General features: G+C 41.4%; 1 protein-coding gene across 10 annotated transcripts in view; it reads right to left on the bottom strand.

Annotated features, from left to right (window-relative positions):
* The window catches only part of LOC109036850 (uncharacterized), a 217,477-nt gene extending 212,853 nt beyond the window's left edge, over positions 1 to 4,624 (bottom strand). For 3 of the 10 annotated variants that reach the window (XM_019051246.2, XM_072304378.1, XM_019051254.2), the window contains exon 1: positions 4,342 to 4,622. The gene's annotated coding sequence lies outside the window, so the exon portion shown is untranslated. Of the gene's footprint in view, positions 1 to 4,341 lie in introns of all 10 variants that reach the window. The other 7 variants (XM_019051252.2, XM_019051253.2, XM_019051248.2 and 4 more) reach the window with 5 other exon arrangements.
* Positions 4,625 to 19,436: the final 14,812 nt, after the last annotated feature.

The raw sequence follows: 19,436 nt of genomic DNA, 5'->3' as shown, positions 1-19,436 counted from the left end.
ATTTTACATTGAAAAACACATTTTTCCAGAAAAATCCATTTTTCGAAAAATGTGTAATTTCTAGAAAAAATCTGAGGTTATATTCGGCTTCAGCAGGAAAAATTGAGTGGGAAAACATGTATTAGACACTTCAAAAAAATTTTTTACCCCTCGTTAAAGCGGTGAAACAACTAAAATATCTAGAAAACGCTAAAAAAGGGTAAAATGACTGTGAAAAATCCCAAATAATTACGTACGTCTGCATCCGAAAACGAAGCTCAACATATGATAGGTGTTTCCTATGTACTTTTTTACGCTGAGTCGGAAAATGCTATTCATTTTCCTCCATCCTATCAGGATTTTCCGGAAAATCGATTTTCTCGTATGAAAAGAGGGTTTTCCAGGGTAAACTCAATTTTCAGGTAATAAACCTCAACATGTGGCGGATGCTTTTTACGTGTTTTTCAACGCTGAGTCCGAAAATTATGTCAAAGTTGCTCCATTACATCGAAATTTTCCGGAAAATCGATTTTCTCGTAGAAACAGGGTTTTCCGGGGTACCGAGTTTTCCCTGGAAAGTTACCTGTTTTAACGGGAAAAATTTAGTTCCTCAGAAACTCGTAGTGTAATAGAGGGAAACGGTTATGATTTTCGTATTCACCGTTAAACAACACATAAAAAACATCCGCCACATGTTGAGGTTTATTACCTGAAAATTGAGTTTACCCTGGAAAACCCTCTTTTCATACGAGAAAATCGATTTTCCGGAAAATCCTGATAGGATGGAGGAAAATGAATAGCATTTTCCGACTCAGCGTAAAAAAGTACATAGGAAACACCTATCATATGTTGAGCTTCGTTTTCGGATGCAGACGTACGTAATTATTTGGGATTTTTCACAGTCATTTTACCCTTTTTTAGCGTTTTCTAGATATTTTAGTTGTTTCGCCGCTTTAACGAGGGGTAAAAAATTTCTTTGAAGTGTCTAATACATGTTTTCCCACTCAATTTTTCCTGCTGAAGCCGAATATGACCTCAGATTTTTTCTAGAAATTACACATTTTTCGAAAAATGGATTTTTCTGGAGAAATGTGTTTTTCAATGTAAAATCACATATAAAAAAGATGGCTCTGTCGGCACGGGTTAATATTATCCGATTTGGCTGAAACTTGGCAGAGAGTGTTTTTTGATCAAATGGAACAGTTCTAGGGGGTAAGACCAAAAAACTTCGCAAAATAAATTTTACTGTGTATAATTGGGCCACCCTAAGGACCCACTGAGTGAGCTGAATACGAGGGTACCCTTAATTCATGTGAATTGAACAATTATTGGAGAAGATATGACCAAATAATCTAATCTGCTGGCTAAAATTCATAAGTCTTTAAATGGGAAATGCCGCCAGATGACGTCACTAGGCCGTGAATTTTCTCACTTTTAAATCTATTTTTATACTATGGCCCGCATCAGGAAAAAACTATAAAAAAATACTCTGAAATCAGCTCTTTAAGCACTTTCAGATGAAGCAATGAAAAATTTGCATGCAAATTCTCCATTCTTGATATAATTACTTTCATAAAAATGTTAGAGATTGACAAGGGAAGGAGTAATGGGTTTAAAATTCCAAGCAATTCTAATTGTTGGTTTTCTTTCCGGTAAAAATTGGTCAAGTTTGGTTTCCCAAGCTTGGCGACAAAGTGCGTACCAACAACACAAAACTGTGATACTTTGGCCGCAATGTGATGATAAATCGATTTAATGGTTGCATTGAAAGAGGTTATGTCATTGTTTCTATTTATAATTGGTTGACCGGATGGAGAGTTCCTGTGGTGACGTCACTACTGATGGCGTCTATCCGATATACCATCTTAAAATAGCATTTATCAATGATTAAAAGTCTTGTAGGTCAGAATCTCTTCATCGAAAGTTCAAACTTACTTGTTGATGCTTGAAAATTGGAATTTGGGAGCGAATTTTTCACAGAATATACTTCCATACTAATTTTACTTGGAATTATTAAGAAATCATTCTTTTCAAAAACTGCACTTGAGCGCATTGTCCTCCAAGCCCCTCATTTATGAAAACCCTGTAAGTATGGTGTTCTTGCTTCAGAAAATACTTGAGGTGGACCTAACACACAAGAAGTTCTAAAATATGTCAGGGTAAATAAATAGATATCAAGCTATTCAAACATATTTTGAATAGACGATTCAAAAGATACTCCTTAGAACCAAAAGCAGGTACAGCGTCCCTAACACCCTAATGAACAAACTAAGAAGTTTTATTCACAGGGAGACTTCATATAACTCATGCACTCAGAGAAAATTTAAAGTGTAGTTGGACTTTGGAATTTGATACAACAAGGGTCAGAAGTTACCTAGATAAAGCAATCATTCTATTTTTGCTTTGCAATCACTTACTTAAACCAAATTTACTTTAACCTTAAAATAAAGCAATGAAACTTACTCTTTTGAAACCCTCTCTCCTACTCTTGGAGGAAGTAACGCACAATAAATTAAGTGTTTTTTTGTACCTATTGCGATGTCTTCATCCCAGATTACCTTCCTCATTAAGAGTTGCGGTGCACAGTTGAGTCAAGGGGAAATGACATCGTTAAGGGGTAAAAAGTAGTAGACAAGAAAGCTATTACTAAAGTAAAGTTCTCGCTTTCCTGATCTGATGTAATTAAAGAAAGTCGCTAAGTATGGTGAACTTTGACATTAGAAAATTAAGGGAATCAATAGTGATTTACATTAAATGCTACAGTTATAAAAAACCTCAGCCTACTACTCTCTAATAATTTTCAAATAGTTTCTATCTACAGGAGAGTAAGTATCAAAATGGCAAATGAAATGACTGAATATTGACTTTCTTGAGGGTCTTAGAGAATACAGCCCAAAGAGGGATCGCAATGTTCTTCCCTTCTGGCTGGTTGTAAAAGTCTCCTTAAGTAAAGACGCAAGGAATTGAGGAAATTATATGATGCAGCAGTGCAGCACGGGGATAAGCCAAGACCTTTGATAAAAAATAAAATTAAAGAGTGAATAGCAGCCAAACTCTTAATATCTAGTTCCTCGTCAAAGTAGGTATCTAGAAAAGGCTGCAGAGATGCTTACATCATGGGAGGTGTCACACTTAAATGGTACAATAAGTGGTAAATAGGCAAATAAAAAAGAGATGAGTTATTATTTCGATTCCTTTCCCCAGAAAATAAACCCTTTAGGCAGGTCCAAAGCTCTATAGAAACACAAAATTATATTTTGTTCAGATTTCAGGAGTGGTAAATGAAGCGTAGGTTGCAGAAATGCAGCGGTGGTATTTCTTGGTTGCGGTATCTTGGAATCTCCGCTGACGTTTCATCCAATACAATTAAAGCAAATGCATGGAATTTGCTGGAACTACTAAGTAAGTACTAAATTCTCTTCAGGATGTTACGATGCTGTGAGCAAAATCAATTCAGAAACTTCAGATATTATTTCCTCTCTTAAAAATATAAATTACTTAGCAGTGAAGATTTTGAGGTGGACAACCAAAAAATGCCCTGTCTTCACCCAACGCCCGCAAGTGAATGAAGCCTAGGAATTAGGTAATCTCCGATTCAATGTCAGCTGTTGAACTTTTCAGAAAAATCCACGATAAAGTACAGCAACATTGTTCCGATATGGGATATGGCAACTGAGATTATGGAGTACATTCTCAGTTGCAATGATGCTTCAGGCACAATTTGCCATACAGCACACTTCGTCGGCCAATTTAAAAACAAATCTGAATGCAAATGAATGAACAAAGCCCTGTTCTGGCCTCAGTACACGATTTTGGTACGTCCATAAGATTAAAATGGCAAATAACTTGAAATCTGCCATGGGATCGTGAGTGAAAATTATAAATGCAGAAAGCAGTTTGCTGAGCCACATTCGATTAGGAATCGAGGAAATTGGTTAGCAAAGAGGGTTGGTAAGACGTTCAGCTTGAAGGCATCACACGGCCTTACGAGCAATAAAATTATCAACGAAAAAGCATACTAGAATAGCAACCTTAAAAATAGGAGCAGAAAAAGAGAGCCTAAAAATAGAAGGAGGGGGGTCATGGCTCTGTTCGCAATGGGCAACACAAAGGCCGGGCAAAAGCTACGTAATGATCGCGAGGTAAGAAGTGCGAAAACCTTTGTTGCGGAATGCTGAGTGGCTCTGGCGAAAAAAACCGTTACATGGCTAGGAAGGAATGCTATGATGAAGCCACAACTTGAACTCTCACGATTGCATAACAGACGAAATTAACAGAATACTGAACTAAAAACGTGCGAGAATTACATACACAGAACAGGGCTTTGGTCGATGGAAGAATAAGGATGAAATGGCAACTAACCGAAAATTCAACTGCGTAGAATATCCGGCGGAGGGAGAAATGCCGGCAAAGTCGATCCAACAAACACGCGCACAACACTTCACAAAACCACAAACGCACAACACCAAAACCTGCGGTGAGGAGCGAGAATTCGTTTGACCAATATCTTTGGGGAGAAACTGCAGTTTAAATGGAGGGATTTGACCAATATTCGCTTGATAGTCACGAGCGACGCGGAAGAATTACAGTACCACTCTCGACGGATCCGAACTCAAGACTAACAATGGCGGACACAAAAAATGTCGAGCTCCGCTTGCACATGGCTGCTCAGAGCGTCGAATTCGTAGACGGGCTTCCCCCTCCACGGACAAGGGTCAACGAGTTCCAGGCGTTGAATAGGCAACCAACGCTGCCGAAAAGTTAATCAGAGAGAAAGAGAGCATCGCTTTTTCACCATTTTTTCCCCCTGTCCTTTTCTATCTGTTTTTCAGTTTGTTTTTTTTTTTGCCTTTTTCCCCTTTCCTACGTTTACAAAAGAGTATGCATTAAAGAGAATGCACTTAACTGAATGCCACGTTGCCTGATCTTCTCTCATTTTTAATTTTTTATTTCTTTAACAGAGGACTGAACTACTTAGCCCTTTTAAAATTGACTACTCAACCCTCTAAACTCTCTGTGAATTTACCTTGTTTCACAAAAAATATATTCATGTTTCAATGTTGTAAATATATTTGTTTGTTTAAAGAATTAAATACGAAAGAAAAATATACAAGGTTTCGTGTGGTTACTAGCTAGGTTGTCTCCAAGTATTTCCGGTATAAAAGGTCATTATCACGCAAATGGACTGTAATATATCATGAAAAACGGAGAAATCGACGTTATTTTCTGCCTAAAGGTCCAAAAATAGAGGAGAGGCATCGATAAGTGATAAGGGCCGTTTTGCCCCTGTCTAGCTGAATTTCTTCAACTCTACGAATGCATCATAAGTTGGTCATTTTTGGTCTCTTCTCAGGTCTAATACTGGCCTCAACATGAGTCAGAAAGCTGATTTTGGCGAAAAAACGCGGGTTTTGCGGTCGAATGCCAAAAAAAAAAAAGAATTTTTCGCTATTGGCTTTCAGACCCATGTCTAGGCTAGAGTTAATCCTGAAATGAAGCTGAAGTGACCGAATCATAACGCATTCCGTAAAAAAATTAGACCCGCAATAAGTGAAAATTTGTAGAGTTAAGGAAATTCAGCCATGGTAACGGCCCGTTTCGATATCCTTTCCTCTACTTACTTACACCTTACTTCAACTTATCACTTTTCTTTGCGCATGTTGATTTTTTGGAAATTCGAGCTGTGCGGCTGTGCAAATGCGCAAAGGTGGTTCTTTATCACATGCAGGCTGATTATTGAAATTTATCGGCAAAGTGATGGACAAAGAGGTCAAAAGAGAAATGAAGGAATCCTGTTATAATAGTGGAAGCGGGTGGTTGCAATGGACAAATGAGGTTAGTTAAGTAAGTGATAGACAAACTAACGGCAATCCAGGGTAGTCCATCATTTTCTCTCTCAGTCTATAGGAACCAACAATTTGAACCAATAGAATTGCTCCATACTTCCTATGTCTTCTTTGCCTATGGCTTTGTCCATCAATATCAAAAGTGCTACTGCCCATCGGATCACCAGCGTTGCTAGTTTAGCACGGCAGACATTATTGTGCCCGAAGTGAGTGCGCCTGCATTGTCCTGTGTATGCAATACAGACAGTCGTCAAACACGAATAGTAGCATCGCCGCGCCAACTAACTCATGTCCACGCGTCCCTCAACAACTCAGTTGACATGTCTACTTCTCTTTCGTTGAAGGCCGTTATGAATAATCAATCCGGGGTAAAGGAACTTGCATCAGTTTATATCAATTGTTTCACATACGTATGGTAGAGCAAAGCCCTGTTGCCATCGATTATAATTTATTATCGAATTGTTTCGCTGTTTTCGGGTCCCTCATCAAACAGACATTCACGGAAAAAAAAATTGCTGATTCAACAATTCAATTGCTAAAAACTGTGAGTGCAATGTTTCAACGCAGATTTTACAACAAAAAAATGCTACTTTAACACCCCCGTGGTTAAATTAGTTTACAATGTGGTTAAAGTAACACTTTTTAATTGTAAAATCTGCGTTGAAACATTGCACTCACTGTTTTTAGCAATTGAATTGTTGAATCAGCATTTTTTTTCCCCGTGTAGAATTAATTTTCTTTTTTGTACACAATGATAACCACTGCATTCTTTGAAGACAGCTACGCTGAGATAAGAAATGTTATTCTTCTGTTAATTAAAATTTCAGCTGTCATGGGATAGCTGAGATTTTAGTTTGATCTCTTTTTGGAAGGATTTTAATCGAATTTACGAGAATTTCATTGCTAAAGGTCTTAACTAAAAGATTCTTCTCAATTTGAGGATTTCTTTCTCTTACGGGAAAACTTAAAATATATGACGACGATACATCGATGCGATAGTGCTTCCTTTAAAAAAATTGAGAAATAAGCCGAAAAATGTATTAAACGTAAAAATTCAATAAAAATGTTTAAAATTACAAATAACAAATATAAAATATAAAAAATTAAAATAAAAAATGAACGGAGCAAATATGAAATAAAATAAATGACAAACGATAAAGGAAACATTTCGTGAAAATAGAATACAAAATAAAAATTAAACGATCAAATAAATGGGCTGTTTCAATATTTGTACAATAATACTCGGCCACAGGCTGGTGGTTTTTTTTTTTTTTTTTTTTTTTTTTTTTTTTTTTTTTTTTTTATTTTTTATTTTCTGAACATGAATCACAAGAAAAGTTTGCGAAAATGGCGCATGAGCGCAGGAAATGAATGTTCGTAGACTCTATCACTGGCTTTTTGTTGAAAGGTAAGTTGGTTTTGAATGCGGCTGATTTCGTAACTCATTCTCTGACGTAGGGTATTGGTCTTCGAGTAGGTTTCTCCACTCTCACTCAAGTGAGCGTGAGCTATGTTGTTCTTATCGATGGTCAAAGTGCAAAACCGCGTATCTCTGTTTGCGATGTGGCTGACTTCCTATCTTACTTTATTGTTTCAATTTCAGAACCGATATCGACGGTGTAAGTCGGCAATCACATAACTCGGTTTGCGATGTCGCAGACTTCCCGTCATAATTTATTTTTTGAATGAAAAACTACCCAACGGTAATTCCTCAAAACTGCCGAGATTTGTCTTCTCTGTACAAAAACAATTCTGCAAAAACTTCAAGGAACAATGTCAATTTGTTCTCCCTTAAAAAAACAACCTAGAGACGGAGATCTTCAGACATCGTAAACAAGTTAAGTATGTGGTTGCCGACTTACACCGTCGATATACGTATGTAAACCAATGAACACTAATTTTTTTTATCAATCAGTCACTTTTAGACTTTTACGGCATGTCAAAAATTTTCTGCGTGAAATATTGTAATGAGGATACGCACCTTGCGATACTTTAATTCTCACATTGTCTAACGATTTCTTGAGCGAACATTGACAGAGAAGAACCAACCCTGCGGGCTGAATTTTGAAGTTGATAGACAAAGTGATAGACAAAGAGAAACAAGAGGAAATTAAGCGATCCTCTACATAGAAGCGGTGACAAATGAGGTAAATAATAGACTAATGGAGCTCTTGCATGTCTCAAGAATTTGCGATTTAATTACTCATCACCATGTCCAATTTCGCGAGAAACACGATGACACCACAGGTTTTCCGGTGTGGTTTCTTTCGCTTGAGTTTCTTCAGTAGGATGAGATTTGTCGATTTCAATTTGGTTCGTTTGGGTTTTTTTCTTGCTTTAAATTGTTGATGCGGTATCTTTTTATTATTGGCTTTTAGTTGTGAAGGAGGTATCTTTTTCTTTTAAAATCTTAATTTAATCGAGGCAATTTCAATTTGTTCGTCCGGGCGATTTCGACGATTTCATTAGCCGCGACCTTTGGGGGCGCGCAGTAGGTATCCCGGGAGTTGGCCTGCGTAGCGGTCATGGAGCGGGCCCCCTGGTCAGTATTATTATTATTATTATTTCAGTGTCCTCAATGGTATGATCTCCCTTTCTAGGCTTCGTAGAAAGGTGAATCTAAAGCACATTGTAAAAAATTCCCGTGACTCAAAGTTGCTTAAACTTTTGTACGCTCATTACAAAATTCCACGTTCCAACAAAACAATTACAGACAAGAAGGCCAAAATGCATCTATTAATTAGAAAAGAAGAGATAGCTGCGAGGGGAATCGTTTCTTTTTACGGTCATCAGTGTTATCTATTTTATGGGGGTCCCGTCCTTATCGGAACTTCAAACATGTAAACAAACACAGCGATTTTTTTTAATGAGTCAGCCAACGATTCGTCGCAAAATAGGAATTGGTTGATCAAAGATTGGTTTTACCCGCATCTTCATAAAGGAACTATTGAAATTCGATTTATAGAGGGGCTATCATATAATATTTAACTTCTAAGTATCGTTCAGATTAAACTTCTAATCTTTCGCGACTTTTAGCGTCTCGGTTGTGAAACTGCAGAGGATGCGTATCTTCGTTTTTGACGTCGCAGACTTCCTGTCATACTTCATTTTCTACATGAAAAACTACGAAACGTCGTTTCTTGAAAAATTCGGTGATTGTTTTTTGCCCCGCGTGGAGAAGACTCTGTGAAAATTTCAAGTCATGATGTCGATTCAATCTCACTACTCCAAAAAATAAAATAAGAAATATTGAACCGAGATACGCTCTCTTGCAGTCTCACCGTCGGTATGCAATACAGGGTGACCCAAAAGTTGACATGAAATTTGCGCTAAAAATTTTCTCTCTTTATTTTCTATCCAACGGTATGTCACAAGATAGAGGTTGCAATTTGATGTATATATATATATCCCTTAGTTCCCCCGCAGGAGGACCCCAGAATTTGGGGTGTTCAAAAAGTAGTTTACATAGGAGCATGATCAAAATTTCAACTATCTATATCAATCCGCGAATGAGCGGAGACGGGGATAATCACCCCGTTACACCCCCTCAGTATCCGATCTCAAAAATTGTCAATGTTTTGGTCTCGGGAAAGTGATCCTCTATCACCTCTCAAGTTATATTTCGAAAATTGTGCCGAGATTAAAAATGGCCAATTTTGAACAATGTCCTTTCATTTTCCATCTCTTACTTTACCCATATTGCCGTGCTAAGGAAGAACGCCGTACGAACATTCGAGAGTTGCCACATTTCCTCTCAGAAAATAGTTATTTTTAAAGAAAGTTATGAATATTTTTCCTTGAAATTTTCAGGAACTTAAGGTGAACTTGCGAACAAGAGTATTTGAAAAATTGGAGGAAAATATTCATAAGTTCACCGGGAAATTCGTCTTTTATCGAAGGAAATGTGGCAACGCCTGAAGGCTCATGTTTTTCCATGACACGGCTGCATAGGTGCTCCATCTCAGGGGCCGAATTTTGTCGGTCCTTCCACCGTACTTAATTATACTTAGGACGGGCTTCAACTTCACTCAAGTCCGGCTTAGCGCTTCTGATTGGCCGGTGGTGCGGTTTAAACTCATCGATGGATGTTGCACTCCGTGTGAAAAAGCCGACAAAATTCGGCCCCTGAGGAGAGTGTATACATATACCAACTCCGCTGCATTGCGTGTTGTATTCTGCGCCTTCAACGGAACAGCCACTTTTCGGGTATACACGCTCGGCAGTCTAAAGCTCCGGTCTCGTGAGTGGGCCCCAGGAGTCCAGGAGCCGGCCGGCCGGGGGCCGGGCCCATACGCGTGGCGAGGAGCGCCCGGGCCGTGACACGATGGAGGGAGCGAGGGGGGGGGGGAGTAAGAGCGAGTGCCCGCGTACTACGGTCAAGAACTTTTATTTGTTGCCAACAAGGAGGGTGGACCGAGGCGGCCGGCGCTGGAAGAGGGGGGGAGGGGGAAGAGATTGAATGAGGGTTGTAAGTCGGTCGTAAAATTGCCGTGGTCTCTCGTCTCGTTGTTGCGAGGAGAGACCACTCCAAACCTCCTGTCCTCTGCTTAATTTGGTTATTTTGCGGCAATCGTAGTCCAGGACCTCATACGGTCGAACAGGGCACCGACCCTAACGAAATTCCCGGAGCTTCTCGGATCCCCCAAAGAGGGAGTGGGGTTAAACATGCGTCCTCTCTTCAAATGGTGGGGTTTTTTATACATTTTAAAACCAGTAATAAAAATCTGAAAGCACGAAATATTTTGACCAAATTCGTAGGAGCGCATTAATGGCCCATTCCTATCTGAAAACCTGATCTCTAAAGGCGGAGTACAGAGCTTTTCTCATAAAATGTAATTTCGTAAAATTGACGTAGAGGCTTGTGGAATGATGTTCCTATGTGGAACACTCGTTTCTGCAAAAGACTATGTTAATATTATGATTGATTGTGAGGCACGACAACGTCGGCATTTCACGGCGACTGTTGACGGAATGAACCGAAAATGAAAGAACTTCTAATCGTTCATGTTTCTAATTTTTATTGTGTTAACAACACCAGTGGTGGACCTTTTTTGGTCCGGTCGGTGGCACCCTGTGTTTTGATAAAATACCGTTTTGGGAAATAGTTCACCTCCCGAAGATTTATGACGTTACCAACCGAGCCAAAGAAGGCCTCACCCCCCGCCCTCCCCTCCAGGGCCCTGGCCAACGAGCCAACATCCGCTGAGCTGATCTTGACCACCCCCCCCTCCCCCACGCCACCCATTGAAATGGCGCCCGTGGATGCGTCGACCGGTGTTGTCTGTTTTCGGGGAATAGTATAATATTTGAGTCCGAGTGGGTTCATGAATGCTAGTGCGGTAAGAAGACTGGCATAACCAAAGACCGAGACGGAGGACTTACGGGACCGTTTCGGCAACACTGCGCGGGGGACCCAGGCTCGCGAGGCCCGGATAGAGGACCATCTTGTTTGGTCTAAGTGTATTAATAATTGTACACCACCATCACCATGCCCCCATCCCCTTCGTCCCCCATCCCCCCACTTCTGACGTCCAGTCGAGAGAAGTGGTGCTATCAAGGTCGCTCGTCTACCGATCCCGATCTACAATTCGAGTTTAGTCATTGTTTCGCCGAGCATGTGAGCTCACTTGCACGCACACACCCTCGCGCAGACGGTCCATTCACGCACACACCTCCGCCTATTCGCCGCCAACCTTGAGTGCCCGTTCAATGGCGCGAATCGGCAGAGAGCACGCTGAGCTTATGGCGCTAAGTTCAAATTCAAACTGCGGCCTATTAGATTGATCTAGTGGCTACTAGAATAAAGATCACACAAATTGAACGTTTTTCGTAATCTTTTGATCGGCTCATTCTCAAATTCCTTTCTCCGTTCCTCCTCTTATTCCGTTCGTTCCTTGCCGAACCCGTTATTCCCCGGTCCATTCTAGATTATAATCTGCAATCGGTGAAAATGTAATCTGTATTCCCGTTTGTGACACTGTGGAGGCCTAAAATACGGGAACCAATCAGAAACGGATTCACATTGTCTTAACACTCAGTATACAGGGTGGCCCAGACCTACCGTACCAGGCCTTTTTTTCGGTTAATTTGGGTCGCACGAAGTCCAGGATCGCGGGGATGTATAGAGAAACGACCCCAAGGAATTCGAATTTCATGGTCCCAGAGCCCCCCTGACGCCCCTTGGGGGATAAAAGGGGGGTCCGTACTTCAAAGGTCAGGGTTAATGTCAAAATTTTGGAATTATTTCATCGGAATCAGAACTTACGGAAATTTTTAACTTGAATCGACGCCAAGAAATCCAAAATCGGCCCATCCAGGTCCAAAATACCGACCCCTAAAGGTGGGGGACAGAGCCGCCTTTCAAAAAAAATCAAGTTCTTTAAATTGACGCGGAGACTCGGAAAAAATGTGTATTCATGGGTAATCGACCCCAAGGAATCCAAATTTAAGGGTCCCATTGTCCTCAGACACTTTTCTGATAGGGCACAGGGGGCCTCTGAACTTTTAAATTTAACCGGTGTGGTGGTTACCCCTGTGCCCCATCAGAAAAGTGTTTTTGTTACAAGTCGTTCTAATGATCAGCTGGGCTGATTTTAATGATTTTCTTGCTATCAATATGAGATAGTTCTCAAGTAAGTCCGCTCTAATTATATTAATTTTAAGAGGGGCCCGCGAAACGGGTCTTAAAGGACGCGGAGTACTTCCGGGGGCTAGGCCGCGCAGCGGCTACGGAGCGTGCTCCGTAGCCTAGTAGACAACAAGGTGGCGAAATGGTGCTTGGTCCCCACCATTTCACCACCAACGAACAAACGAAGCCAGGCTCAGACTGGCCATAAGGCCAATCTGCCATTGGCAGATACGCCCCCTTGGTGCGCCGAAAACGCGCCCCTCTAGATAGCAAAAAAAGAAGAGAAAAAAAATTACTACCGAGAATACGTGCGGAAAATTCCTTAAGTGAACGGAAGAAGAGAGTTAGGGGTAAAGGAAGGTGCTTTTACGCATGATGTGGTGAACAGCAGTCCAAGAACAACTTTCTGAAGAGTTAACACTTTTCTGTGAATTTTTCACCTTTTTGTTGACATGCAGGCGCTTTATCATCCCCCTCCTCCATTCGCTATCGTAACTCCCCTAGAAGCGATAGTCGGTTTGACTTTTAGACATACGCACCCTCTATGGACCTCTTGAGAGACCTTTAAACATATTTTAAAAGTTAAAAAAGAGGTCCGAACACATCTCTCCTACCTTAAGCTGTGTTACTCTCGTAGTGCTTGAAGCACCATAACAAATAAGACAAACGCAAATAAACACAATATGGAAGTAAAACGAGGGAAAGGATACGCGTTTACGAAGGCGCAGAGATACAACTATTCGTACTTGATGAACGTCCGTGCTGTATCTGAAAAATTGAAGGCGCGATGACGCGAGGCGTGAGCTCTCCTGCTCTGTTGCATGCTGTCAATGAGGTGTCGACCAAATTTTGAAGAAAAGTTAAAAAAGGGGCTGGAACACATCTCTCCTACCTTCGGCTGTGTTACTCACGTAGTGCTTGAAGTACCACTACAAATAAGACAAACGGATACAAACGGAAACAAACACAATGTAGAAATAGAGGGAGGGAAAGGATGCGCGTTTACGAAGGCGTAGAGATACAAATATTCGTACTTGTTGGACGTCCGTGCTGTATCTGAAAAATTGAAGGCGCGATGACGCGAGGCGTGAGCTCTCAATGCTCTGCTGCATGGTGTCAATGAGGTGTCGATCAAATTCGGAAGAAAAGTTAAAAAAGGGGCCGGAACACATCTCTCCCACCTCCGGCTGTGTTACTCACGTAGTGCTTGAAATACCATTACAAATAAGACAAACGGAAACAAACACAATATGGAAATAGAGGGAGGGAAAGGATGCGCGTTTACGAAGGCGCAGAGATACAACTATTCGTACTTGTTGGACGTCCGCGATGCTGTATCTGAAAAATTGAAGGCGCGATGACGCGAGGCGTGAGCTCTCAATGCTCTGCTGCATGCTGTCAATGAGGTGTCGCGCGAATTCGGGGAAAAAGTTAAAAAAGAGGCCCGAATACGATTTTTCTATATTCGACTGTGTTGATACTCGTTCTTTTTTTTTTCAGGTTCTTGCCTGACTCTTTTTAGGATGGATTTGCAGACCTACGTCCTAAGCGCGTGTAAATCGCAGCACTGGCTCGCTTTTTTTGGAAAGAACGGTGCTTGGATGCGTCTAGTGGCTTTAATTTTTCATGTTTTTTATAATTTCAGAAGCCTGTTGGTTACTTCAATACGTTCAATTTTGCAATTTTTACTCCGTTCGATTAATAAACGTTGAACCTGAAAATAGCGTAAACTTGTGCCGCTTTGCCAAAATGTTCTGAACCCCTCTCCACGCAGGATGCCCTACCAGGAAATATCACATTGCGCCCCCTTAACCAGCCAAGGGTCTACGCCCTCACATGCGAGCCAGTCCGAACCTGAACGAAACCAAAAAGTTCCTAAAATTTAAGTATCCTTAGATTCATCCACAAGAGGTCCGTGAAGCTGTCAGGAGTCCCTCTAGTAGACTATAATTTTGTTGCTAATGATTAGCGGAGGATTTCGATGACTATCATTGGAATTGAAAAAATGAAGATGTTTTGTCCATGTCACCTGCGCTGGGAACAAGGTTGGATCTGGGTAATATACTATTTTTATATCTTCCGAATACATACTATATGTTTGGATTTCTCACTGTCAGTGCAATCAGTATGGGGTCAGGCACATGGTTGCCAAATCTAATGCAATACTTACTGTAAGTGCCTAACTGCCGTACCTTTAAAGTGCGAAAGCTTTTGGGCAACGAATTTACATAATTACTAATCATCCTTGTCCTTTCAAATACAGCAAATTGTTGTGTATTTTTCGAAAAATTTATAAAACTGTGAACCTCGGACAGTGGCCTTTCGCGCCCTAGATCGGATCACCTCCTCCTCTCCCAAACTCCTTTATAGGGGTCTGCGGGCCAATTTTTGAAATTTATAAACACAGCTATAGAAAAAGAAGACATAGGGAGTATAGAGCGATCCTTTTGGTTGAAATGGGTGGTTCTTATAGACTAAGGGAGTAAATGATGAACTAACTATCGGGTCTCTCGTGGGTTGCCAACTAGTTAGTCTATTCCTACATCCATTGTCCATTGCAACCGCCCGCTTCCAACTATAGGATCCCTCTATATCCTTTTCATCTTCTTTGTCTATTGCTTTGCCCATCAATTTCAATAAACAGCCCGCTGTCCGGCAGATCCACGTCTTCCTTCCCATCTAGATTCTGACGTACTTATGGCAGGGGCGGATTTCGAACGAAGCTAAGGAAGTTTCTGCCTTTGGTGAAAATCTGGTAGGAGCGTCGCGACTGCTTGTGGTATATTGTGGATTCTCTGGATGTTGAACAGTCTCGGGGCGTCCTTCTGGCTCCGTCGGGCCGCTGACTTGGGAAACTCCTCTTGGCAGTCCTGGCGGCCTTGGCGGCAACGATGCGAGCTTTCACTGGAGTCCTGCCGCGCGGCGCGCGGTGGCCGTGCTCCGGCTCCTGGATCCGTGGTCGTGTCGTGGAGTCGCGCGTCGTGGCGATAAGCAAAACAATAGCCGAGATTAAAATCGCCCGACCCGAAGTCCCGAACGCGGCCCGAGCGCGAGCGAGCGGGTAACTCGCTGCGAGTTGCGTTGCGAGTACAGTTATCGGCTCCTGCCACCGCTGCGCTGCGCTAGCTGCTGCGCCGCAGGACATCAACCAGCATAGTGTCACTCACTCTCACCTTCATAATCCATTCTCCATGCTCCCGTCCATGAGTAAATCCATGTGAAGTACCTTTAGAGTACCTTTATAGACAGAGTATGGTCATTTCTGTGCCGGTTTTTCATTGGTCGCGAGTAAACAGGCTGACACGATGTTCTTACGGCCATAAATAACCGAACAAGATGGCTGTTATTAGCAAGCAAGTTTGAGGTTATGCTCATCTTACATCCTCCTGTGATAAAGGCGAAAGGCGATTTAACAGTGTTTTCATGTGTCTTTTATATGTTACCTATTCGTAGATATGCTAGTTAAAATTGTTACTGCCGTGTGATTGTACCTAATTTTTGTCGAATTTTAGCTTCTTATCAATGTTACGATGAGTCGCCATCTTGTTTGTTTATTTACGGCCGTAAGAGCATCATGGAGCCTAAAAACTCGTTGACAAATCAAAAAGCGGCACACTTTTCCTGTGGTAAAAAGATACATGGCCATACTCGGTCTATAAAGGTACTCTAGAGGACCGTTAAAGGGAGAGTATGACCTCTAAGTTTCATGGAGGGCCTCAGGCAGAGACAAGAGACCCTCCACTGGCCTTTTGGTGACAGGTGGGAGCTTTTACTCTCGGGGATTCAATATTTCGTTTAAGCGTCCAGCCCGAGTATAAACTAGAGGTTTCAAAGAAGCTCATCGTTGGAATTGTAGACTGTTGGTTTCAAAGATCTTTGAAAATAACCGATAGGCTCGGTACCTATAAAAGTTCCGATCTTGAGATTTTCAAGGAATTTTGTGCAGAAATGGGTGAGAAATAAAAAAATTAGTGCCAGTTTGAAGGCCCTCGTTTGTACGTGGGCTGGACGCTTTATGGACAGTTATAAGAGGGCAACAGTCATCATCCTTTTTTCGGCTGTTGACCTACCAACTAAGTGGATGATGAGCTTCGGGTGACGTCATGAGCCAAGCAAACCTCCTAAACTTTGGTTTGTTTGCAAAACGAAACTCTCAACACGTTGTTACCCATCCCCCTAGTAGGTAGGTCAACAATTGAATGTCGAGTCCCCGAAAGTAATAGCATCCAGTATACTATTAGGACTCGATACATGACCAAATTCCCGAACCAATCACCATCAAAGTGTCGGGAGTCATCAGTCTGAAAATGGTTACTTCGCCTAATTTTTAAATTAAAACCTTGCAGAAATGTTTCGTGTGGCAAGAAAGGATGAATGGTGGCTCTCCATTCTGATTAAAATTTGACGGCCCATCCAATTTTGATCAAAGAGGACTGTTGCATATGACCATTAGTCATCAACTGGTCTACTTTGATCGGAATTGGTTCGGAATTTGATCGTGTATCGAGACCTATCGCTAAAATACCAATAGAGGGTCTCTTTGTCTCTGATTAAAACAGCGATTCTTGGTGAGGCACCGTTCCTCACCTAAAATCGATATTTTTAATGGATTTAAAAACAGGAAAAACAGTGTTGCCAACTGGCAAAATCGCCACTACATTTTAAGTGGAGGAGGGGGGCGGGAAACGGGAACCCTTAAGAGGATCGAGGAGGCGCAGGGAGAATGGTGGGGGGAGGGACGAATTCAACCCATTCAACCGAGAATGACATTGAAATTATTCTTCATTTCGAAGTGCCCAGAACTAGCGTGCCGAAGAGGCCAGAGGTGGGAGGTGGGGGTGGGGGAGGGCCCCTTTACTCCACCCCTCGCCTGCTAACTAGCCGGAGAGTCGAGACCCGCGAAATATGCACTGCTAATGTTCTCAATCTCGCCCCCGCCTTGTCCTCTGAGATACTTCGAAAACGTCTACTTAAGTGTCGTAGTGCTATTAGAGCTTTGACTGACTCTATGGATGCCTGAGTGGCAGCGGCTCGCACGATTGAACTGATTTTTCGCTGATTTGGTCTTCATTAATCTGATCCGACTAGTTTTTGCGAAAAATTACGAAGAAAAAAATTCTGCGGAATTAAACGTGGGGAGACATTCCATCAGTGCATCAGTCTGAGACACAGGCAAATGTCCATGCAATCATTGCAATCCCCATTCCATCCCGTCTCGGGGAGAGAATGTATCGGTCACTCTTCATTACCATAAAATGTTGCCCCTCTCGTTCTGACTCTGATTTGCTCAGGATCGCTTTATTTAATTACTAAGTCAAGTCATGCTAATGTAAAATTTCCTAATACCTACTGTCATGGAAGGTGAAATATATAAATGAAAGGTATAAAAAAAAGAAAAAAAAGACTAATAATTACACCTACGCGCCAGCGGTCTGATTGTTAAATACAAAGCTATGGACAAGAAACAAAGAATACGGAGGGATCCTACTCTGCCGTGCTAAGGAAAAACGCCGCGCCGTATGAACCGCCGCACAGTGGATCGAGTCAATTCGATAGGTCGGACATGAAATTTTTGACCAAAACTGATAATTTTGGTGTATATTTCGTCACATTTGAATTTCAAGAGGTGCTTTTAGAAGAAAATTTTACGAGGAAACCATTAGAATCACTTTAAGAGCATCAAAGTTTTGTCTAAACGGAGTTATAAGCGTTTAAAGTTTCCAAATGTTGTCCAACTTCTTCCATTGACTCGATCCACTGTGCGCCGTACCATCTAGACCATCTAGATCTGCCAACCATCGTCAGCGCACTGATAGTGAATCAAGGGTCCAGTACACGAAGAGATGAGCAAGTTGATCATGGAAATTGATAGATATAGAGAGTGTAAGTACGTTTTACATGCAGATTTTCATAAATTGAACTGGGAATTTTTTGAATGCGATGCTTTCATTCTTTTTTTGTATTCGTCCACGGAGAATGAGTGCTTTCAACTAGTCAATGGAAATGACATTTTCATAAGAGCGTTTTTCGAATTGGACATAAAATGCGCGTCTGCACTTGTCCTGAATGGTCGTACCTAACTTGTGACACTGATGGTTCCCCAAACAGCATGTCTTTTCGAGGGAAAATTGTGCGCGAATGAGCTTTTTCCCTTGGTTATGATAATTTCAGTTTTATACTGGATTTTGACGCACGTTGGCTAAATCAAACACTCATCTTGAGCAAGTGAACCAATTATTTTCCAGATTACGCAAACGCCAATCTCTATTTTGGTGGTTGAGGGTTTTTCCCCCTTCGTCTTCCTCGGTGCCTATAATCAATCATGTACGTCCGATTTCAAAATAGCCTTCTAAAAGAACATACATTACTTGGAAATCGAAGATTGTCAACAAAGCGAATAAAACGGTTTTTCCTTTTTTTCTCGCATTCGCAATTTTGGCGCTTATACATGATTTGAAAAATGGAGAATTTGGACGCATGTTTTTTATTGCTTCGTCTGAAAGTGCCTAAAGAGCTCATTTCGTAGTATTTTTTATACTTTTTTTCTGCAATCGGAAATAGTATGAAAATATATTTAAAAGTGAGAAAATGCACCGCCTAGTGACGTCATCTGGCGGCATTTCCCATTTAAACACATGTATTTTAGCAGATTAGGTTATTTTGTCGTATCTCCTCCAATAATTTTTCAATCTATGAACCAAGTGTATCCTCGTGTTCAGCTCACTTGGTAGCGCGGAGCGTCCACTTAAACACGGAATTCATTTTTCAGACACCTGCAAATTCTCCATTGGTCCAATTTTTGTTGCTACTCGTGTGATGGGTCCAAAAATCAGTTTTTGAGTCTCTCTAAATTTGTCTCCGAATTTAGTATATAAATGAATGCATGTAATTACCTAATATCCATTTGATGCATTACGTCTGGGAGGGTTATTGCATACTGGCATGCATACCTCTCTATCACCAGGCATGAGGCTCGGGTCGCG

Source organism: Bemisia tabaci, chromosome 9, assembly GCF_918797505.1.
Source record: "Bemisia tabaci chromosome 9, PGI_BMITA_v3".
Lineage (NCBI taxonomy): Eukaryota > Metazoa > Arthropoda > Insecta > Hemiptera > Aleyrodidae > Bemisia > Bemisia tabaci.
The sequence above is the reverse complement of the archived record's forward strand: the minus strand, read 5'-3'. Positions and strand labels throughout refer to the sequence as shown.